Here is a 24,445-nt window from a genome sequence, read left to right as displayed (position 1 = left end):
TCGTTCCCGAAGTGACTGCTGTTCGCGGGATTTAGATTCTTCGGGACGTCGTTTGCCGGGTTAATTGCAATTGAACGCGATTTTATTAACGCCGGAACTACCGAGCCTTAAACACGGTTCATGTTTATTGTTCTGTAATAATGGCAAAATTAGATTTACTTATTAAAGTTAGGGAGCTGGAGAGAAATAGATTTTTTAAGCAGCAAATACACCAAATATTTTTATGTTCTCATGTAATGCAGAATTTGGCAAATTAAATTTTTTTCCTGATGTTTCGTGAACTTCCGTCTTTTACACGTTTAATTTTAACGAATAAATAATTGATTAAATTTAAATGAAAGAATTTGATACGACTTATCGATAAATATAAAATTAACTATGCTTGAAAATAAACAAAGGACACGATAATTGGCTAATCCACAGTGAAAGCAGGAGTTAAATAAAAATAAATTGTTTCTTTTGATTATTTTGATAAGTTGCAAATAGCGTGACAGTGTTATTAAATTCTTCCCGTATCTTCGCAATTTGATATTTCAGCTACACAATTTTGCCAAAAATCCGTAAAATCCGCAGTCTACTAATAGCCGAAGCAGTTCGTGCGACGTCGAACGCATAGAAAAAGAAAAACGACGAGCGTCGAGTAAAAACTTGGAGCACTGTTAAAGCTACAATGTGGCGGATAATCGAAACTTCGCGTCTCGTAGAACGGACCGCTTGCCACATTTTCGACTGAGAACGCTTTTCTACGGAGCCGATCACGAGCGAACGGTGGGCCGTGAGCGTCGTCCTAATTAAACGGTTCGAAATGAGCAGCGGTGTAATCGGTGAAGAAGATCCCCAGTTTCGAAAGACAGTGTCCCCTGGAACGGGGTAACGTTTTTGCCGGTGGAACGGGGCGAAACGAAGGGAACGGGTAGCCGGTATTCTTAATAGCACTTCGTCCTGATTAAAATGTGCGGAACAGCCGAGCGCCGCGCCGCTCCGCCAATTGGACGGCTGTTGTTTCGCATTGTTTAACGAGCACTCGGCTGCTGCCAGCCACTCCGACCCGGAGCTCTGCTTCTCGCAAAAATTAGCTTCGAAATCTGTTAAGGCAACGGCGCGGCTCCGCTTCGCTCGCGGCTCACCAATTCTATCTTGCCAATCCGAACGGCCCTGCCGTGCAACGACAGAAATATTAACGCTAAACCTACCAAACAGTAATACTAACTGGCATGTACTGCTTCGCAAGAGTGAGAAGACCGAATTTATTTGGAATTTGTAATGTTTTTATTATAAAACTTGCTGCAATAATAGAACTTATTCAAGCGTTTTCCACGAAAGAGTCTCGGAATTTTGCAAAATTGCAAAATAAGAAAGCAGTCACTTTGACCGCGGTAGGTTTAGTGTTAAAACTTCCAGCAACGCGAAAATCTCTGCAAAAGTTATCGTCGAACATAATACGGGGAACGTCTACGATTTCGGAATCTCGCCGGAATTGTTCCGCGAAGATCAAACCCGATGGTGGTTACGCTACGGAGAAAAGTTTTCGGACCGTTCCGAGATGTTTTCGAACGTTGAAAGGTCTCGCGCGAAGCGGTGTTCCCGGCGATTGTGAATATTTATTGGATGTGCTGGGAAATGCCAGGGCGTAGTCTATTTTGTTGCGTTCGACCGTGTATTCCAGGGAAATCACTGATTCGAGAGGCTGACATTTCAATAGACCAACATCTCTGCCAACCACTGCCATTTTTACGCGCTCGGAGTTCGTCGGTGCACACGATCCGCGAAAGGTTAAAGTATTATAATTAGATCGCGGGCTACCGTGTATTTCTTTGTATTTACAGGCTGTCCCAGGTTTTAACGTTCAAACTTTGTCAGTATGTTATGTAAACATAGGTCATATAGAGCTTTATTAACACATTAACACGTTCCGTGCCACGTGTACCATCGATGGTACACGCTTGCATGTTTACTTAGTGAACTGAATAAATTGTTTACAAGAAATTTAGAACCGAAGAATCAATTTCCACCGCAAGAATGGGCGTTGATAAGTTTTTGTTACGTTGTTATGTGTACGAGAATTAATAATTGCACGTAATACATCAAGTTTTAGTAAAATATCAAAGGGTGAAGATTCGAGTAAAAAAAGCTCGGCACGGAATATGTTAAGGGCGGGGGATCTTGACGAAAGTATGCTAGGTAACGCGGCGACCGCCCCGCCTCGTTTTTCGTCCTACAGCGGGCGATATTTTGTGTAATCATAAAAAAATGTGGACTTAAAAAAGTTTATTTAAACTCTTAAAACTAAAAGAAATATTAAAAAAGAACTAAACACTAATTACAAAAAATGTTTTAAAGTACATATTTATGAGAAGTCCAGACAAATCGTAGTACTACGACTCTCGCCTTTAATGTGTTAAGAAATTATAACAAAAATTCGTTCAATGAAATGAAAGAGAATAGAAACGAAATTCGCATGGTCATAAATTCGATCTTCGATCGATGTCAATCATGTATTTGTCAACAACGGTAGACATTTTGAAATGTATTCATAAACACAGCTTACATAAACACACACGGCATGCCAATGCTCTATTCAAGCCAATGCTCGCAGTAACAGCAAGTTGATTACTATTCCTCTATTCTGAATTTTTGTTATAACTTCTTAATAAAGCTTTATATGACATTCTATATAACATTTTTTTTTCTTACTTCGTGCCATAGAACACACTGACAAAGTTTGAACATTAAAACCTGGGACACCCTGTATATTGTTATTCGACTATCTAGTTTCGTGCAATAAATTCAATTAAATTTTCACACGTTTCATTGAACTGGGCTGTATAGGGCTGACTAATGTCTCTAAAGAATATACCTTAAAAAATCTATACGCTCCATGCGTGTATCTGGATTTGCAGAATAACCTTCTTCTAGAGGTTAATGTTGCTTAATAAAAAAATAACAACGACAACAATGAATAATTGGAAAGCCTAAATTTCGTATACAATTTCGACGAATAAATTAAAGCAATGTTCGAAAGTCGAATGTCGGGAAAATTGTTACGTCGGAAGTATCTCGCTCGCTCCGATAATTTTTTAAACACGCTCAAATCTTCGTAACGTTAATGAAATATATACCGTCGTATTTGAGAGACTCTATAGTATCATTCTACGCAAAAATGATTCGCATGGCTTTCTCGGTTAAAGCAGGAAAAATTCTGAAACTTGAAAATTTGACTTTTTGTCTCCAAGCGCTTCGAGGTTTATAAAAATGATTTCTCGGTCATCGAAACGAAAATTTAACGTTGCACGGTGTAATTAATGAGTATCCAAGGATACGGCAGCCTGATTTCCCATGGTTGGCTGTGTCCGCGAGCCGAGTTTCTCAGAAAAAGCGTCGTTGCGGAGAGCCGACGCGACGGCGAACGTGAATGGGGTCGTTTGCATGCGGCTATCATCAAATTTGCGTTATTCTTCTGCATCGCGAGGAGCGAATAGGATCGTAAGAGGGAATCTGTATTATTGGCTGGATGGTTGTAAGCGCGGCAGGCTCCTTATACGCGTTTTGAGCACGCCGGAATGGATATTTCCAAACGACCGTCACGTTACTACGATACTACGATACGACATAGCAATTCCGAATAAGCTTTCGTCCCCGGCTAACGACGCTGGAATTTCTTTCCAACGGCGGCCGCGATCACGCCCGGACGTGCAGGATAGGCTGGGGCTAACAGTCCCGCCTGCGAAATCTCCATTCGTAAAACTGGAAACCGAACGAGTAAGTTCGATTCAACGAGTAAATATAATCGATTCGATATGTATTTTCTTCGATAAACATTTTTGCTATTATTTAATAATAATAATAGCTTTATTGATCCACAGGAGAACTCGATGTTACTGTTATTAGAATAATAATGCAGCAGTCACAGAAGGACGGATAAAATACAAAGAGTTGAAGAAAATGGAACTTGGGATTTAAAACTTAAAACTTAAAACTTAAAACTTGAAACTTGATCGAAGCTCGAAGCTCGGAGCTTGAAGCTGTGAGCTCGAAGCTCGAAGCTCGAAACTTGAAGCTCGATGTTCAAAGCTCGAAGCTCGAAACTCAAAGCTTGAAGCTCGATGCTCAAAGCTTGAAGCTTGAAACTCGAAGCTTGAAGCTTAAAACTTGAAACTTGAAATTTGAAACTCGAAGATCGAAGCTCGAAGCTCGAAGCTCGAAGCTCGAAACTCAAAGCTTGAAGCTCGATACTCAAAGCTTGAAGCTTGAAACTCGATGCTTGAAGCTTAAAACTTGAAACTTGATATTTGAAACTCGAAGCTCGAAGCTCGAAGTTCGAAGCTCGAAGCTCGAAGCTCGAAGTTCGAAGCTCGAAGCTCGAAACTCAAAGCTTGAAGCTCGATGTTCAAAGCTTGAAGCTTGAAACTCGATGCTTGAAGCTTAAAACTTGAAACTTGATATTTGAAACTCGAAGCTCGAAGCTCGAAGCTCGAAGCTCGAAGCTCGAAGCTCGAAGCTCGAAACTCAAAGCTTGAAGCTCGATGCTCAAAGCTTGAAGCTTGAAACTTGAAGCTTGAAGGTTAAAACTTGAAACTTGAAATTTGAAACTCGAAGCTCGAAGCTCGAAACTCGAAACTCGAAGCTCGAAGCTCGAAGCTTGAAGCGTGGTACTTGACACTTGAAACTTGAAAGTTGGAACTTAAAACTTGAAACTAAAAGCTTCAGTATTTAAGTATACAACCCTCTTCGAAACTCTTTATAAAATTATTCTTCCAATGAAATATTCGCGTACTATTTTTGTTTTTTATACCCAACGAAATATATTGGTTTCATTCTTTGTAACACAAGCTCCAATGTATATTACTTCGATTCTAATAAATCTACGCTGTATCTACTCTAAACGGATATTTGAAAATATTCCTTATATGCGAAACTGAGAAATACTACGAATCTTGAACAGCTATCTCGTTTGAATAAAAGTCCCTCCATTTCTCTTCATTTGAAACGTAACTATCTCTGGTTGCAAAGTCCGTGGACTACCTAACTCAGTGAATGTTCTTTTTAACGAACTTCGTCAAAGCGAAGCAGAAATAGCGAAGTTGCGTGCACGATGACGAAGTATCTTTTCAGATTGTGTTCACGGAAGTTTGCGCGCGTTGGCCTCCGGGTAAAAAGAGGTGACTTTTGGCCGCGGCATTGGGGTACGCGCGTGTGCGTCGGGGGAGGTCGGATATCGGCTTTGAAGCGTTCTAACGTCAAGCCACAATGCGTGGACGTGCCGAATCCGCGTGTTTGCTGACCTATGTTCGACAGCTTTGACGCGTCCCTGTTGGGACGACGCGGACACCGGGGATCAAATCTGGAGATGAGCAAACCGCTGTCTCACCACACCACACCACGACCGATTCAGGATTGCCGCTATCCAATCCTGTACGGGGTTAGGTATCGATGTATACGACCGAGTTACGATGCTGATAACGTCGATGTCGTATTACTCTGGATATAGCGGAGGGGATCGCTTACTCGCACGTGTACGATAATATGCTCGGACAAAGCGATACCTTGATACCGGTCGCTGTTCACCGTTCTACAATGAGCTCAAGTAATCACTCCGTCGCGTCGGCGTCGCGCGACCTGATAATTAGTACGATGTCGTTGATACAGGGGCGGATAACATTTTATTACGAGCGACCGATAACAGATCAGAACTTGATTATGGTAAATATTTATTCGACGGAGCACGAACAATGTTCAACTCGAATAATTAGCGATCCTTAATTCGAATAATTAGTAATCGTTTGTTAACGTTCAAATACACGATGGAAGCAGGAAAATTCAATGTCTACTTTGAAATTGAACAATTTATTGCGAGCCAAACGGGACGACGAAGGTACATACGCCTCTTTTAAAATCTCCGTTATCATAGCAATTCGAACTTCTATTTTATAGCTTTCCTTTTATCGTACCGTTCTCTTTTCTTTTCGCTTTATTTCTTTTAATTTGCTATTTGTGCGACTTAATGTCGAACAATAGTAACGTAGGGATTTGTTTCCGTTGATCGAGTAAATATTGAGTTGGGGAATAAGTTCGTAGCGTTTTTATTTGAAGGCGATTTTCTTTGTTGTTTTTGTTAAGCTCGTGAGGCACCCAGGCTCCCAATTTTTCGGCAAATCCGAAAGCAGCGAAAGCGTTCGTCGTTGTCGAGGAATACATGCGTTTGAAACAGGAAACGTTTTAGCAACGAAAAATTGGTGTGCTCTAATTTCATCTGATGATAGATAATGATAGAGTTATTTCAAACTCTTTGGTCTTGAATTGGTCTTTGGTTTGTAGACGTGACATATCTTAATCTATTGGGTTGGGGAATAAGTTATGTAAACATTTTCCTATGAAATTCACACAAAATTTCACGTCTATAATAAATTTCCATTATAATCAAGACTAATAAAATTATAAATTAAAATGTCGCATAATGTAAAAATATGTTTTAATTTATTCAAATGCGGTTCATTAAATATCTCGAAACACACACACACAAGAAATATATGACTTAGACCACTTTCATAATTGTGGGCACAAATGTATAAGGCGAAATAAAGGAAAAAAGATAGAAAAGAATAATTGGGAAATTAAAACTTTAAATGCCTATTTCTTTAAACTTCGTTGATTAGACATATCTCAGTATCTAATTAGAGCAACGGAATGTCTAACCAACGGTTAGACGACGGATTTTTTGCATTTATAGGAAACATGGTTCAACAAAAGAGCGGCGAAGAGGCGGGAAGATTTTAAGAGTAATGCCATATTACTTTCTTTTTGTTGACTTATTCAAGATTTTGTGGATTTATAAACTAGCCAAAATTAAGAAAGAAAATGATGGAATGAATCTGGCAACCAAATGTCCGCCTTGAAAACGATTGACTCGTGTCAATATCAATTTTAATTACAAATGATGTCCCAGTCAATGCGATCACGCCGAGATAAATAAACTTGTAATAACAATAATAATTATTAGGTTGGAGAATAAGTTCGCACCGTTTTTATCAAGCAATTTGAAGGCGATTTTCTTTGTTGTTCTCGTTAAGCTCGCGAGACACCCAGGCTCCCAATTCTTCGGCAAATCCCATTGAACGAAGATGATTGAGAATCGTTTTATGATCGCAGTTCATTTTTTCGGTCAATTCACGACTCGTTCGGCGACCGTCCTCCTTCAAAAGTGCTTTGAGGCGCTCTTCGTCGAATTCGGAAGATCTTCCGATGCGGGGCGTGTCGTCGACGTCAAAATCGCAATTTTTGAACTTCGCAAACCATTTCCGTGCTGTAGACTCGCCTATGACACCTTCTCCGTATACGTTGCAAATGTCCCGGGCTGCTTCGGCAGCTTTTTCGCCTCGATGAAAAGCGAAGAAGAGAAAATGTCGAAAATGTTGCTTTTTACCTTCTGGATAATTCCATTTCTAAGCCTCGAAAGTAATAAAAAATTAAATTACTCAAAAAGACGATTAGCACAGTTTTGTAGAGCAGAAAGAGCTCTATCGAATGAATATTATACACTTTGTCAAACGGCAAAAAATCGTTGTAAAATAAAAGAAAATATAAAAATGCTACGAACCTATTCCCCAACCTAATACATTCCGCGACAAAACGATGGCACGCTGTTACAAATAAACGATTTTTATTTGCTTAACGTTACAATCAAGCTTTTGTTTTTCTACAAACTTGCAAAAGACCACAGTGAACATACGCAAATTAGATAGAATCGAATTTCGTCAGTCCAGAAAATTGTGTTTGAAAAGAGAAGAATTGCTATGGAAATAAAATCGATGCGTTAGAATGATAGCACATTTAACCCTTCGCACTCGAAGCTATTTCAACTGTAAATATAAAATCATTTTTCTAACTTATAATATTTATTTATATTTTATATGACAAAATGCATTTCATGCGTATGAAATTGATTCTTGGGACTCGCACAACAGTTACACTCTTAATAATTCTTTAAATCTAAACTTTGTCAATATAAAATTATCTTGGAAGGTGGTATAAGAAATTTTAGTAGTGCCTCGCTACGAACTTATTCCCCAACCTAATAATATTATTATTATCATTACTATAAACGTCTTACAAATGCAACGCGATGCACATACGCCGCGGGCTATTTCCAGGAACAAGCTCCGCTCTTTCTCCAATTAGTCTCGCACCGCTTTCAATATTCGAGCGGCGGAATGAATTATTTCGAAAGTATTAAGCCGAGGACCACGTTGGAAGGTCGACCCGAATGACGGGAAAGGGTGAAGAAGGTAATTTCGTACGTTCGACTGGACTCGAAGGCTAACGATCCACCATAAAATTAGCCCGGCAAGGAATGTTTCATGGAGACGATCGAATTCCCGTAATGGAAAATCGTCCGGCAGGAAACGAGGTCGACCGAAAATTTGTGGGGGTCGTAGCTTTTTCGAAAATTGGTCGCCGCCTCGGCGGTCCGCGTAACGAACACGGCTAGCGGACAATAAGAAGCCCGGCCTCCGGGCAACTTTCTGAAAATCTGCTTTCCAATAAGCGAACGGCGCGCATCGCCGGCATGGAACTCCGATCCTGATTCCTTATGCAATTCTATGGAAAACAAGAGATCGTCGGCGCAAAGACCGTCGACCCTCTTGGAATTTCATGTATCCCGGTAATTGCATTATAAGCAGATTGAAAACTTGCCCGGACGAACTTCTTAAGTAGATATTACGCGGTAGAGGTGTCTCTGCAGTATAGTCGGCAGAATGACATTGTCTTTTAACGCCGTCGGAGCTCCGTGTATGACAAAAACGGCGCATACGTTGTGCGCGATCTTCTAAGCGTCTTGCTCTGGGTTTCATTAACGCGATCAACGCTGTTATTTAACACTGCATTTATGGTGCACCGAAAACGGTTGTTTTCTATCGGTTTATAAAAGTAACGATAAGACATTTATTCTGATTTTTAATCAGCGTTCTTGTAATATTTGCCGTAAGTAGAGTAAATCCATCAAAATAATTGCTAATATTTTAAAATACTCGAATAATCGTAAATTAACAAATTTGGACGGTTTCTGTGAACCTAGTGCTAATAGTCTTTGTCGTTAAAATATTTTGTTAAATCTAGAACGACGCTCTAGAGTCGCTCGTGGGTGCAAGAAAATTTACTAACACTAATTTACGCTAATTTTTGCTATATTGAAGTTAAGACAATAATTCTAAACATTAGATCGAATGGAATACAAGAGAAGAATATTTGCGTATCGACCGTTCTATTCGCTCGCAAACAGAATTAAAAATTCATTAAATAGTCAAAATACTTCCCAGTGAAATTTCACTGGAAACGTTCCAAAGGTGTCTGTTTCAAAAGATAAATGTTAACTTGTTGTTTATTAACGCTTATCCAACCGAATGGGGAGATATCCGCGTTTTAAATTCAGTCGACTGATGCTAGAATGGACGATTAACGAAAAATTAAAAACGATTGCTTAATTTTATTAAGATTCGCAAGAGGTACGAACGCTGAAGAAGTAATTTATGCCATATAAGTTTGCTTCGTGATTTTTGTTTAATCGAATGGAATATTATAATTTTATGAAAATTTTTCAGGTTTCCAGCGCGGTCGTGGAAGCGTTAAAAGACGAGTTGCGAGAGAAGTAGCCGATTCAATTGAGCCGTTTATTTTGAAAGTGGCAGAAGTCACTTCACCGCAATGAAAAGTGGTGATTTCTTAATGTTTCTACGAAATTATTTATACCGAGAAAAATATCAGTATCCTGAGACAGTTAGCATCCATATTTTGAAACGTGTTAACCTTTAGCGGTCGGAGCCATTTCAACTCGAAATTCGAAATACTTTTCCCAACCTATAGCATTTCCATTTTATAGAACCCAGTGCATCTTATACATATGAAATTGAATTTTTTGACGCATGCAATAACCACACATTTTACAGTTTTTTTAATACAAACAAATTTGATGATGTTAAAATTACTTCGAAACATGACAATAACAATTTTCAATGGCGCCTTACAGTCGCCACTCGAGTTCAAAGGGTTAAAACGCAAACCCTTAAATATATCGACTTAAAAACAAAGTGACTTATGCCACTTTCAAAATAAACGGCTCAATTAACCTGAGAAAGATAACCTACGTCGCAGAGGCGCCTGCGAAGACTGTTGATTTTTGTTAATTTTTCATAGAGGTCTAGTGATTTAAGTTTAAAATTACTTAAAATATAAAAAAATATAATATAAATGCATTTTACTTTTACAATAATGCCAAACCTTTAAAATGACTAGATTAACTTAAATAAATATCCATTGTTAGTATAAAATTGACGCCTTAGAAAAGCATGCGCCTCTGAAGCGTATGGTTATCTTTTACGTACGTTGTCATATGGTTATCTTTCTAGGGTTAAGAACGACGAGTCCGTGACCACGAAACAGAGAACAAAGTAGACTCGTTTCGGTGGCGATCGGTTACTTTAATAAAACCAGTTGGTGGAACAAGAAGTTTATTGGTTATTCGGCGGGAGCGCGCGCGCGCGTGGCGACACCACCGAAAATCGGCTTTCCAATAAGCGGAACATAGGACCGTTGAGAAAGCAATTTGTGATTCCGGGGTCTTTCGGTGTTCTGCGAAATCGCGGGCGTACACCGCGTCTCGGTACGTTCGTTTCCAATTTTGTTCGGCCGCGTCACGGAGATCGTCCTATAAGTCACGCGATCCCCGGATCACCGGGACCGGAACTTCGACGATCCAGACATTTTTTTCTTCGGAACTCCAATTTCGCTCGGGACGTTCGTCTTCCGCCGAGGAATTCTGTTCTACGACGCTCGATCCGCGTCTACCAGGCTCAAAGGGAACCGAATTCTTCGAATACTTCTCGGCGAGCAGCGAGCACTGTTATCCCGTTGCAGATCTCATTTAAGTTTCCGGAACAAGTAACCATGCACCGTGGCTCGCCTCGACATACTTAATTCTATTTAGAAAAGAACGGACTAGTTTGTATTCGACGCGAGAACTCGACGAAAGAATGCTCGATGTGAAATTTTGGTGTCCACATTACCTTTCTTCGAGAAATGTATTGTAGAAATTATTTTGTGCACTCGCACAAAATGCTTTGCAAATCATTCGTTGAATTCTGTTCTGTTTAAATTAAAATATCATTTACATTAACTTTGCTAATCTTCACTGTACACCTTGCATAAAAATTTCATATGGTACACACGAGGTGTCGTGCACACCAGAAAATTAAAACGGCTGTCACGGTTAAACTACATATTATTTCGGGTCCGAAAAATTAGTAAATATTCTTCAGACGTTCCAAAGTAAAGGAGAACAGCGTTTTTCTTAAAAATATCACTGTTACGTGGTAAACAAAATCCGGAAAGTTCACGCTTCGTGACTTGTTCGATAATTCGAACGCGGCTCGAGTCCGTCCCGACCTTCTGTCAAAGCCTCGTGCTGCGGGCTCTCGAACTTCGCGCCGTCACCTCTCATTGGACGGTGTTTTTCGTTAATAACTCGTAAACAAAGCCGCAGATTGCATTTTCGCAAAGGAAAAAGTTACTTAGAATGACCTCAGCTACCCCACATCTCCGTACTGCGAGACATTTTTGGGACACCCTGTATTGCGAGAGATAATTGAGCCGTTTATTTTGAAAGTGGCATAAGAGTTACTTTGTTTTTAAGTCGATATATTTAAGGGTTTGCGTTTTAACACGTTTAAAAATATGGATGCTAACTTTCGAGAAGATTTATTTGTATACTGATATTTTTCTCAGTATAAATAATTTCGTATATACATTAAAAAATCACCACTTTTCATTACGGTAAAGTGACTTATGCCACTTTCAAAATAAACGGCTCAATTGCAGAAGCTGGTTTGCAGGTTTCTTCTTCTTGCTTGAACGCAGGACGATCTGGGACTGTGTAATAAATTTTAATTAACTTCGTGATAATACACGTGCGAATAACGAAATTGAAATAGAAATATAGTCGAACAAAACTTATATTCATTGCTCCGTAGGGCGTGAGAGTAGACAAGGGATTGGGATATCTGGGGACCAAGGGTAGTGTCCGCGTTGTCGCGGTACGCGGCGTGCTTGACGCTCATTGGCGCGCTCGAGAGAACGCGTGCTGCTCATTGGCGCGCTCGAGTGAACGCGTGGTGCTTATTGGCGCGCTCGATCGTGTACGATTTCGGCGTACGTGACTTTCACTCGCGGCTGCTGTGACTTTTTTTGCGTTGTTGACGGTGCCATTCCCCCCGCGGCGCGCCGTACATTACAACAAAAACGCACTGAATAACGAATCTGTGCAAGACTTTAAGAAATTAATCATCGATAACGAAAACATTGAACAGAATACGCACTTTAATTTCAACAAAAATTACAATTCAATAGTTTTCAATAGAATGCAATTGAATTTGAATAGAATTCAATTGATTTCGTTAGAATTCGATTGTATTTCAATAGAATTCAATTGCTTTCATTAGAATTCGATTGAATTTGAATAAAATTCAATAATTTAAATAGAATTCGATAGAATTCAATAGAATTCGATAGAATTCAATAGAATTCATTAGAATTCGATAGCATTTCAATAGAATTCGATAGAATTTCAATAGAATTCGATAGAATTTCAATAGAATTCAGTAGAATTCGATAGTATTTCAATAGAATTCGATAGAATTTCAATAGAATTCAATAGAATTCGATAGAATTTCAATAGAATTCGATAGAATTCAATAGAACTCAAGAGAATTCAATAGAACTCAAGAGAATTCAATAGAAGTCAATAGAATTCAATAGAAGTCAATAGAATTCAATAGAATTCGATAGCATTTCAATAGAATTCGATAGAATTTCAATAGAATTCAATAGAATTCGATAGAATTTCAATAGAATTCAGTAGAATTCGATTGAATTTGATTGAATTTCAATATAATTCAGTAGAACTCAATAGTTTGGCGGCAGTTCGTGTTGTCGTGAAAGGGAAAGGAGTGGGGAGACGTTTCGTCCGGGGCCCGCTAGAGGACTCATCGGTAAGGCTATCCTAGCGGGCCCTTGCCTTAGACGTAAGGGTAGGACGAAGTCTCGGTGTATATATAGGGATCGGAACGGATCGGCTACTAGCGGGAAGAGGAGCCCTCTGCTGGCGGGTCTGGAGGTAGCCGCCACAATAGAATTCAATAGAATTCGATAGCATCTCAATAGAATTCAATAGAGTTCGATAGAATTTGATTGAATTTCAATAGAGTTCAATAGAATTCGATAGAATTTGAATAGAATTCAATAGAATTCGATTGAATCGAATAGAATTTAATTGGATTTGAATAGAATTCACAATTGAATTTTAATAGAATTCAATAGATTGGAGTAGGATTCAATTCAATTTCGATAGAATTCGATTGAATTTGAATAGAATTTGACCAGAATTTCGATTCCACATGGGTAGGAAATTCCATCTCCGAAAACACTTTAACTGCATTAAAAAAGGCAAAATGTAATATACGAAGTAATATATAAAAAGATACAAAAGCTATAAAACCAAAAAAGGAAAAAGTATAGAAAAATGGAAAGTGTAAGAAATATTTTGCAAAGTTCTGTTGGAAGATCGAAATATAACAGCTGGAAAAGACGTAATATATCTCGTCGGTGCCGGTGGGCGCGGGATTCATCGAAACTGGCGTGTTTCCATGCGTCACGGAAAAATGTCACGAAGAATAATTGCACAGATTGCTACGTACGCTCGGACGAGCGCTCGTAATTATCGTTAACTGCGTTATCTGGCCCGGTCGGACGGTCGATTCGCAATAAGTACGAAACGCGGAAAAATTAGAGATAATTCATCGGGCGCGGCCCCCGGCCGGCCCTCGTCCGCGGCCCCGAAACCCCGCCTTAACGAACCGATTATCGTTATTAACGCGTTTTATTGGCAGATAGTGTCCCGAGGGATCGTTTTTCCGCTATTCAAGCCCCCCACCGCTCGCCCCGCTTCTGCTTGCCGACTCTTTTTCACCGAAAACTTGCCAGAACGGAACGAAAGCCCTCGTCCGCTTTGACGATCGAATAAACGTCCACGTTAATTTCTTTCTCTTTCTCTCGCGCACAATGCCAATACGTCCCGCGACCAGCTTTTCTTCGCCGACGAACGTATCCGCCCCCCGGCAGTTCTCGTTTCCTCCAGCTTTGTCTTTTGCCCTTCCGGGGGCAGGGAATAAACCCTTGGAGACAGTCGTCGATACCGTCTTGTCTCGCGGAGCTTGATGCCGACGCTTGCACGGTTCAACACGATCATGAAATTTGCAACGAACGATGTTGTTCCCTTCGTGTTTGTTTTTAGTTTTTTTTTTGTTTGAAACGTTCAAATCTCTCGGAGATTTATGTGCTTTTCTCTATATAGCAGATGCCCCAATTTCAATGCGCTTGAATTGGAAAAGCTTTATATATAAATTGATGACTTATATTTTTTTAGTATGTTTACCTATCGACGTGCGACATGTTTGCCGGACTTGAAAGTAAAAACAAAAATTCATAATAAATCCGTAGTCTTGATACGATTAACAGTACGTTTTGTCTGGAACGATTGATTTTACTGAATATTGGTCTTCACTCGTTCAGTATTTTCTTAAGCTTTTTCATAAGCTCTACAGAAAATTTCGCGAATTCGTTATCAACAAATTGACGCAGCTTTTGCGGTATTTTCGGAATTTAAAAGTAATTTAATTTTAACAAAATAAATAATTAATTGAATTTAAATTAAAAGAATAACACGGTAATTGCTACCTCGCAGTAAATGGTACCATTGTGTGTTCTTTCCTAGTTAGACAGTATCGACTGTCACGAGATCCTGAAAATAGAAAACCAAAAATTGAAACATTTTTTTCAATCTAACAAATTTCATTTTTATTTCAAAATAATTTTCGACATTGCCTAATAAAGTGTTTTTTCTAACATCTCAAAACAATGTAAGCGATTTGGCATGATTTTTAGAAAGTTATTCTGTCTTAGATACTCTCGCGAGACGGTTTCCCGTACGTTGACTCGCAAAAATGGTTGTAACTGAAAAAAGTGCAACGCGATGCAGTCAATTTTTTAAGTGCAGCTAGATGAAACTATAAACTATGGCTCCAGTAAGTTTGAAAGCAGGCCCTCATAGGCCGCAAAACTTTCGACTATAACTTTACAGTAAATACACTCCATTTGCTCTTATAATTTGAATCTACAATTTATCGATTTACTAATGTAATAGTTAACGATTCGTGAGATGTTAGCGGTACAAAATGTTGTACTTACAATTGAAAAAAAACACTTCCACAAAAACATACACGCTTTAAACTATTCACTTCGTACCGTCGCTCTCGCTCGCGAGTAATGACTGCCCGAAAAACTCGAAATTCGAAGTGTAATTGCCATTCAGGTATAAAAGTATGGGTCATTTCGTTTTTCCCAACACACGGAGACGCATCGTTAAACTAACCAATCCGTAAGTGAAAAACTCCCCAACGATAACTTCGATTTTTTGGATTTCGACCATGATTTCGAGCTTTTATACCACTGTGCGGCGCAAGGCTCGGAAGGATGTTCTCCGTAGCTTATCGAAGAAAGAGACGGGCCGCGGCGTGTTTCGGCCGACGCGACGGCCCGTGGCGAAATTCGGCTCGACCGAACCGAATACTAAACTGTGGCGGGCGGAATTGAAGTTTCGGCAAATTGAAACTGCCGGGCTCCCGGATAGGGCGCAGCGGCCCGGTGTTTCGTTAAAGGGAATTTTGATAAGAGGGCTAAATGAAGTTGCAGGCTAAAATTAGCGCGCCGCTGCATACTGTTTAACCGCCGTCTGTGTCATTAAGCGGAACGAGTTTGATCAGGATGTGTTTGATTAGAATTAATTGGCTCCGCGCGGACGTCTGCCGTCTGTGTTTGGTCTCGCCGGCAAACAGCAGTTTTCTTTTCAATTACACCGACGCACACTCGTTTTACTTTTACGAGCGTGCCACCGCCGCTCGATAATTCGCCGGGAATCTAGTTACGGGCACCATCAACGCGCATTCGATTTATCGTGCAAGATAAAACAAATAAAAACGCTCGGCAGGAAACGGTTAATTGAATTTTAACTTTGTCTGCCGATCCGAAACAAATTGATTTTCATTTCAATTGGGCCGTGTTGTAATACCGACGAAGTTAAACGGAGTTTAAGTCGTCATTTTTTATATGTTTTAATTTCGTGCTCTCGTTTATAAAACACGGGCATTCGTTGCTCCGCTACTTTCGGTCCATCATGTTCGCGAATGTACGCCGCGTTTAGGAATTTTTATTTCGTGAATTTAATTTTCGGATTTATATCGAACACTCTTTTTTATTTTAGTCTCGGAAGTCTGGTCTGTTGTCTAGATCTTCTTCAAACGGATAAAATAATTTTGTCACGTCGTATGATTAAAAGTACTCTGTTCGTAGCAATTTTTATCTCGAAAATGAATGATCCCATTAAATAGACATTTTTCAATTTCAATCTAAAAGCTTTGATCCACAGCACCCAAATTTTTGAAACGAATGTGCGTGAAAACAATGGACCGATGTCATCGTTAACCGTGGTGAAATAAGTCAGCGAAATAAATTGTGACAAGAACGAAGGATTCGAACGAGGAAATAAGTCGCGCGCAGTGTGAACGTGTCACGGTCTGCGACTCGATTCGAAGCGGAACGCGGCGTATTGCGGATTTTCGAGCTCGCGCTCCATTCTCCGACGGCGCAATTAATTATGATAAGCAAGCACCGTGATTGATCGCCCGTGGTCGCGCAGTTCAACTCGAAAGAGAGAGAGAGAGAGAGAGAGAGAGAGAGAGAGAGAGAGAGAGAGAGAAAGAGAGAGTGAGAGGAAGGGAAGGAGGGAGAGAGAGAGAAAGAGAGAGTGAGAGGGAGAGAGAGAGGAAGAGAGAGTGAGAGGGAGGGAGGGTGGGAGTGAGAGGAAGAGAGAGTGAGAGGGAGGAAGGGGGGGAGAGAGAGAGGGAGAGAGAGAGGAAGAGAGAGTGAGAGGGAGGGAGGGAGGGAGTGAGAGGAAGAGAGAGTGAGAGGGAGGAAGGGGGGAGAGAGAGAGGGAGAGAGAGAGGAAGAGAGAGTGAGAGGGAGGGAGGGAGGGAGTGAGAGGAAGAGAGAGTGAGAGGGAGGAAGGGAGGGAGAGAGACAGAGTAATTACTTTCACGCGCGGATTTCCGGCGATAATTCAACGACGAGCTGGCCCGACGCAAACGACGCGTGAATGCGAACTTCCTTCGCGAGCTTGCGAAAAACAAAGGAACGATTACGAGCCTCGACGGGGCTCCGCAACCCACTGAACCACGACCGATGCCGCGAATATAGGCTAGGCGGGGCTTTCAAAAATCCTTTCGCGGAATCTTAGTGCCCGGCTCTCCGCTCTTCGAATCTTACCGTTTCAGTCTCTTCGACAACGAAGTAAACATTGTAAAGACACTCGTCACCACGAGCAAGGTGTCTCGAGTGACATACACTCGCGTCGGAAAGTATGTTAACACCTTTTCAAACGGAATCACTTTTTCGACGCTAGAATTGCCGGACCCGAAACGCGACAAATGTATATTGTTTTATGAAGATGACAAGATTTGCTCAAACTTCGTACGATTTCTATTATAGTAAATACTTGAACAGAGAAGTTCACCGAAAAATTTCTCATAGAAATATTTGCACAGTACCAGAAATTGTAAAAGAAAGAAATCCGAAAGTAATCATTTTGACTGGTTTGGTATTTCCAGTGTTCAAATTGGTCTGAATGACTTGAATTTTCTGGTTCAACCGAATTTTCTAGTTTCTTAGATAATAAGTGTGCAAAAATGTTTTCAGATTGCAATCGATTGGAATGATATAAAAATTGAGAAAATGATGCTTTCTCAACCTTTTTGTTCGAGCCTATAATCAAAGTTTAAAAAATGTGTTTCGTAGATCTGAGTAACTTGTATATGTGCTGAAAATGTTATCACGTGTAATTTATAGAAATCTTGCAAAAATATACGCAGCTCAAGAAAATCGTAACATCGAAAACTTTTAGATAAAAATTGGCCAACTTCGACTGACTTTGGAAAAATGCAAGGTGTACTGTAAAGCGCTGGAACCTGGCGACGAAAAATCGCAGCCGCGTTTCTTTTTTCTTAAATTAAAGGGAAATGATGAAACTATATCCAGCTGAAAACGTCATTAAGAATTCATTAAGAATAAAAATTTTATAACGTCCGTGCATTTCGCCAAACTTGGCATCTTTCAATATGGCAAACATGATGCGTGAAACTTAAAATAAGAAAACAAGATGTCGAGTGAGAGGCGCCAGTCGATGTTTATGTTAGATTTTATTATCTCCAACATTATTCAACGTACTGTTTTATGCGAATGTCCCTGAAGTGGTGGCGCAAATTATTTTTCCGTGGACTGGAAATTTGTTTAATCGATTCGTACATTCTCTACAAACATGTAAAAAGGCAGAGAAGCGAACAGCCAGTTACACATTTGAACTTTCGCAAAATTTTGATCAACAAATTGCGAGGAGATTTTCGTCAACGGAAAACTGCATGTAATTGTTATTGGCACAAAGAAAGATTGCAAAGTTTGTTCCAGTCGAAACAAACCAGAGGGAAGACATGAGACGACCTATTTCTACGATACATGTCCAGATAAACAAAGAATGCATCTTGGTCAATGTTTTATAAACTATCACATCGAACGAAACTACAAATCATAGTTTGTGTAAAATTATATTCATAAAAGTGTGAATATAGATGAACTAACGAAATATAACGTTTTTCTAAGATAATATTTATATGTAAGATTACTTTATTGTACCATATAAGACACTCGACATATTTGCAAAAATCGCCTCGTCCTGCTACTTGACTCTGCCGGAAAAGTCGTCGTCCGCTAAGTGTTAAAGTAGAGGTTCCAAGCTTTAATTTAAAACTAAAGCGATCATTCCACGATGAATTTTCGCGGAGTTACCGTCGATCAAAGTTAGCCAATTTTTACTCAGAATTTGTCTATGCTATAATTTCGTGGAGCAGTGTATTTGTCGCAAGGAAGTTGCTAACAGCGAGTCGATACAATTTAGTATAATTCCACGGTCCTTTTGCTTCAATCGCTTGAGCGACCGAACAAATATCGCAGCAACGCGATAAATCGCGGCGAAACAGAGTCCAGTCGAATTACCGAAAGCAGGAAAACTGATGAAACCGGTTGGTTCCGAAGACCGCGGGGAATCGACGAAAGCATCGGCTTCTTCTACTTTCCACGACAAAACAGGGCGCACTTTATCCGGTCGCATTAATCCATCGGGCATCGCGCAACAGCGTAAAAATACAGCTTACGTATTTGGGTTACGGCACGGTTTGTCGTAACGGGCTCGGAACGCGGCTCGGTTGTTGCGTTGCCCGGAAGAACCGACGCGAGGCGAGGCGACGCGACGCCCGGCGTCGAAATATATTCCCAGGGCCGGGTTAGATAAACTCCCGGGAGCGCAGTCGCGTCCTATCTTTACGTAAGGGCTTAAATCTGGCAGCAGATAGCCCCGGACCCATTGTGCATCGCGTGTCCTCTGCAAAATTGCGACGGCTGCGCCATTAGCCGATGCATCTCGCCGAGTAAATTGACCCTCCTCCCCCTTGGCTCTTGTTTTACGCGGCTATTTGCCCGACGATTATGTCGCTTTCATGTCAATTCGCGAACGCCTTGCTTCCACGGCCGCGCCCCGCGCCGCCGGCCCCCTCCCCTCCCCCGCGCGGACCCCTAATTGAGATTTTATCGACGGATAAGCGGGCCGGATTTTCGACGGAGTGCGTCGAGATTCGAGCAATGTTAATTACCGGGCCTGCTAACGATCCCGTGTCAACGAGCCGGCCGGCATAAATTACCGCGGGCCGATGTTAGCCCGTCGAGCCCCGTTAGAAAGGAACTATGAATAATTCCGCGGAAACGAGCTGGCTTTGTGGCAGATTTTAGGCTAATGCTATACGGCCGCTCTCGCATATTCCACGGTTAATCGCGGAGCAACAATTAAGTGCCTACCGGTGTCTCGCGGCGGCTGGTTTCTCCGGATTTTTACGCGGAATTGGAGACTGCGTCGAAGAAGGAACGAGAAATTATTTTCGGCAATTTATTGCAGGAGAACTGTATACAATGAGACGTAACAAGCAGCGTTAACCTTCGCATGAAGGATCATAGTGGCCGGGTCTCGCGCGACCCATACTCAACGTTTCGCTGGAACGCGTACATGTAAGAGCGCCATTTCCACTGGTTTATTTGTTTCTTTATCATTACTGATATTGCTATAATTAATGATGTTAGGAAATAAAAAGCTGTTTATTTTTTCTATTCGTAAAAAGTAATTTATTATGATCCATGTGTGCACGTTTTATTGTTTTGTATTATTTTATTATTTTACTGCCATGATTTATTTTTATTGTCACAATTAATGGTACCAGGGAATAAAAAGCTGTTTATTTTTTCTATTCGTAAAAAGTAATTTATTATGATCCATGTGTGCACGTTTTATTATTTTATATTATTTTATTATTTTACTCTGCCATGATTTATTTTTATTGTCACAATTAATGGTGCCAGGGAATAAAAAGCTGTTTATTTTTTCTATTCGTAAAAAGTAATTTATTATGATCCATGTGTGCACATTTTATTATTTTACTGCCATAATTTATTTTTATTGTTATAATTAATGATGTTAGGAAATAAACAGCTGTTTATTTTTTCTATTTGTTAAAAGTAACTTATTATAATCCATGTGCACACATTTGATTAGTTTATATTATTTCATTATTTTGTGCATATTACGCGTACATTTTTTACGTGCACGTGTTCAATTTTAGCCCGATATTTTTACCACGTTTCTCAGACGTGATAGTCATTTCTGGCCCGATCATCTGACCACGTCTCTCAGACGTGGTCGTAAGCAAAGAGTCGAACAAGAGGAGAAGTTTCAAACGAGAAAAGCGTACTTGTATTATCGAGTGCGTTCGGTATACTGGATTGTAAAATTGTAAAGGAGGACAGGTAAGACAGGCCCCAATTCCTAAAGGATTTACAGGGCCGGGGTTTTACGACAGGCGACGCGAGTCCCTAATTCTTTAATGAACCTGAAATTGCAAAGTCGACTGGGAAGCGGTAAATTGCCGGGTCGCGATAACGTTCGCCGGTGGACCGTGCCGCCGCGGCGTTCATGGTTACCGGCGCCTCGCAGGACACGCCGGGGACTATAATTGAGATTTTATCGAGCCGTTAAACGCTGCAAACTTCCGGTGCAACACGTGCCAAAGTTTGCGGAGCGCGGCCGGCCGTGCGAGCGAATGCGCGCGCTCGCGTTTCCCGGCGCTTCTTTAAACCAGCGCGAATCGACGTCGAACGGCGCGTTGCCTATCGCGTCGATTTCACCTGGCCCCGTTGCCGTTTAATTGGCAAACGATCATTCTGTTGCAGACCGGAGGATTCCACAGCGCGGCGCGCGGTGCGCGATGACTGCCGCGGGATACTGTTCCTGGCAACGCCGACAAATCGGTGAGTCGATGTGTTTCTGTTGACTGTGCCTGTCAGGTTCGTTCGAACCGAATCAATCTGATCGTCTACGTCATTGTTGGCGAGTGGGAAGGTTGTGGAAGGGTATTGCTTCAGCATTTTTCACAAAGCGAGTGTCATCGAAACTGCGGATTTTTGGCGCTTATTCTAAAATATGCATGTGTAATTTAAAACAGTAGAAAGATTAAAAGTCTTTGATTAATATAACCCTTTGTACTCGATACTATTTTAACTCTGAATCTAAAATACAGGGTATCCCAAAAATATCTCGCAATCCGGAAATGGCGGGTTCCTCAGATCACTTGAAGCAACTTCTTCCTTTACAAAAATTTTCTCCGAGGCACCGTTAACCAGTTATTAACGTTAAACAGTGACCAATAAGAATCGAGTACCGCTAACGCGAGGCGGCCCAGCCAACCAGCGCACGAAGCCCAGTTCCGCTCATTGGCTCGGTCACCGCGCGCCAGCTGAACTGGGATTCGACCGCCTCGACCGCTGGCGCCGTTGGCTCAGCCACCTCGCGGCAGCTAATCTTGCCTCTCATTTGTCACTGTTTTTCGTTAATAACTCGTTAACGGTGCCTCGGAGAAAATTTTTGTAAAGGAAAAAGTTGCTTCAAATAACTTGCGGAACCCGCTACTTTCGGATTGCGAGACATTTTTGGGACACCCTGTAGTTTCTCTGATCTACGTTATTTCCTTTTTAACCGTTTGAGTCCCAAGCAGTGCGATCGCGCTGTTCAGACATTGTGTCGCGATCAAATTTTAACGTACATCGCACGTAATATAACCTTGACGCATGTACATCGCATAGCTGCTTCTTTTTCATTTTTTTTCTTTTTATTTTTGTTTGGCAATCTTGACGAACGCTATCGCGCCGCTTGGTTCTCTTTGCAATCAATTAAGACAAGCGCTATCACGCTGTTCGGCATTTTTCGACCGTGTTTTCTGAATAATCTCTAGGACTCAAACTCGTATGAACAAATTGGATAATCAAGAAATTATTTTCGAATGTGATGGAACACAATTTTTAGTGGTGCCTCGGAGTTACCACTCGAGTGCAAACGGTTAATAACGTCGGTGTACTATTTTCGACCTATTAAAATTATTAAAGAAGTAACGACAAGTTATTCCTATTCTTCTTTTGCAAGATAGTTGCAATGCAGTCAATTCTTATTTCGCTTAATGATTCGTAGTCTACTTAGAATTTTATGCATTCATGAGCGAGTAAACAGATATTTACATACTTTGACAATACTAATTGCTATTTATGTTTCAACTTAATATTCGTACAAACTTTGCGAAGAACTTCAAGTGAAATTCAGAGTAGGTACGCATCTGGGTCATAGCTAGAACAGCGGATTTTATGCATTTATGACCAGACTGCAAATTTTATGCACTTACGAGTAGACTCTGGATTTTGTGTATTTAAGGCGAACCGTGGATTTTGCGCACTTAAGGAAGTTCAAATGAATAGAAATGTGTCAACATATTAATATTCGTCTAATTAAAAGGAGTTAAAGAAAGAGGGAAATTCCAAAATGGCTCCTGTTGTTCGTAATTGATGCAAGTTATTTTTACTTTGCACAAAGATCCACAGTCCAGTCATAGCAGACATGTTCCTAGCACGTAATATATCATTCTATATAACAATTATTAACAATGACAGAAAATGCACATATAAAGAACCGAATGTCTATGCTGTCGTTCTGTCTCACTATTAACGCAAACGAATGCAGCACTATATATTTTCGTGTTCCGTAAAAGTGACGAGTCACTAATTTGTTATTTTACGATCGCTCAGATCGTAAATATACATTTATGAATTATTTATTAAATTTAATAATCAATACGTTAGTTGCGGCAGAGAGAGATTACAGTAACACTCAAAAGTTAAAAATCAAAATAAATGTCTTATTATTGTTACTTTTATCAACTACTATAAAATAGCTGTTCTCTTTCATAAATCTAGCGTCAACACGGTTAAAAGATCCGAATAGGGATCCCGGTTTCGTTGCACGCGCGCACCGCGCTTCAGAACCGGATTATTGGACCGGACAGAATGCTTCCGGCCTAATAATCCTATAAATGAAGGAGCAACATTATTCGAGCGTCTACGAGCTCTTTCCTGAGGAGAACCGTGGCCGGGGTCGAACGGAAAAGATTAATTCCCGATAGCGCAGCGCCGGAAATCGCGTCGATCCGCTCGCTGTCGTTGCCGGCGTCGGCCGCGGCCGTGTATCTTCGTCCGTGGTGCACGCATTAGCAAGTTTTTCGACGGCGCCGCGATAAATCATCGTCGGAATGAGAGGTTCGCTGTGAAAAATCGTGCTCGGTCATACCGTGAGTTGCGTTGATCAAGGAAACACCGAAAATATCTTTCGGAAATGAACGGCCGGGCGCCGAGAGATGCATTAAGCCCGCGGGAAACCGTAATCCAGCATCCAGACGTTCGTTCTCACATATTCGCGTCGAGCTACGTATCGTCGATTTTTCGGACACCGATGCCATTTCATCTCGCGTTAAAGATCGTTTAGGACTGTACGAATCTGTATGTATATAGGAAAGCAAAGGATTATAAAGAGCAGGTAGACGAAATATTAGGTCTACCGGAAAGTTCTGTTCGATAGTGTCACTTCAAGTTTCAATCCATATGCACATGTTGATTTGAGACATATATGACTATCTCTCTTTATCGTTGCCTTTACACACATGTATTCTTCTAAATAAACTGAAACAAAGATGTCTCATGTCATTATTAAGCGAGACGCGATCGCGAAAACATGGCTACCGATGATAATGCCAGACCACATGCTGCTTTGGCGACTCGTCAGAAAATCGCAGAGCTAGGCTGGGAAATTCTGTCGCAT

At 40.8% G+C, this 24,445-nt stretch overlaps 1 protein-coding gene across 1 annotated transcript in view; it reads left to right on the top strand.

Annotated features, from left to right (window-relative positions):
- Positions 1-24,445, top strand: part of LOC117221719 (uncharacterized) — a 576,963-nt gene that overhangs the window by 157,489 nt on the left and 395,029 nt on the right. Inside the window, exon 3 of the mRNA XM_076523447.1 lies at positions 21,481-21,558. The gene's annotated coding sequence lies outside the window, so the exon portion shown is untranslated. The remainder of the gene's footprint in view (positions 1-21,480; positions 21,559-24,445) is intronic.

This window comes from Megalopta genalis, chromosome 7, assembly GCF_051020955.1.
Source record: "Megalopta genalis isolate 19385.01 chromosome 7, iyMegGena1_principal, whole genome shotgun sequence".
NCBI classification, from domain to species: domain Eukaryota; kingdom Metazoa; phylum Arthropoda; class Insecta; order Hymenoptera; family Halictidae; genus Megalopta; species Megalopta genalis.
The sequence above is the reverse complement of the archived record's forward strand: the minus strand, read 5'-3'. Positions and strand labels throughout refer to the sequence as shown.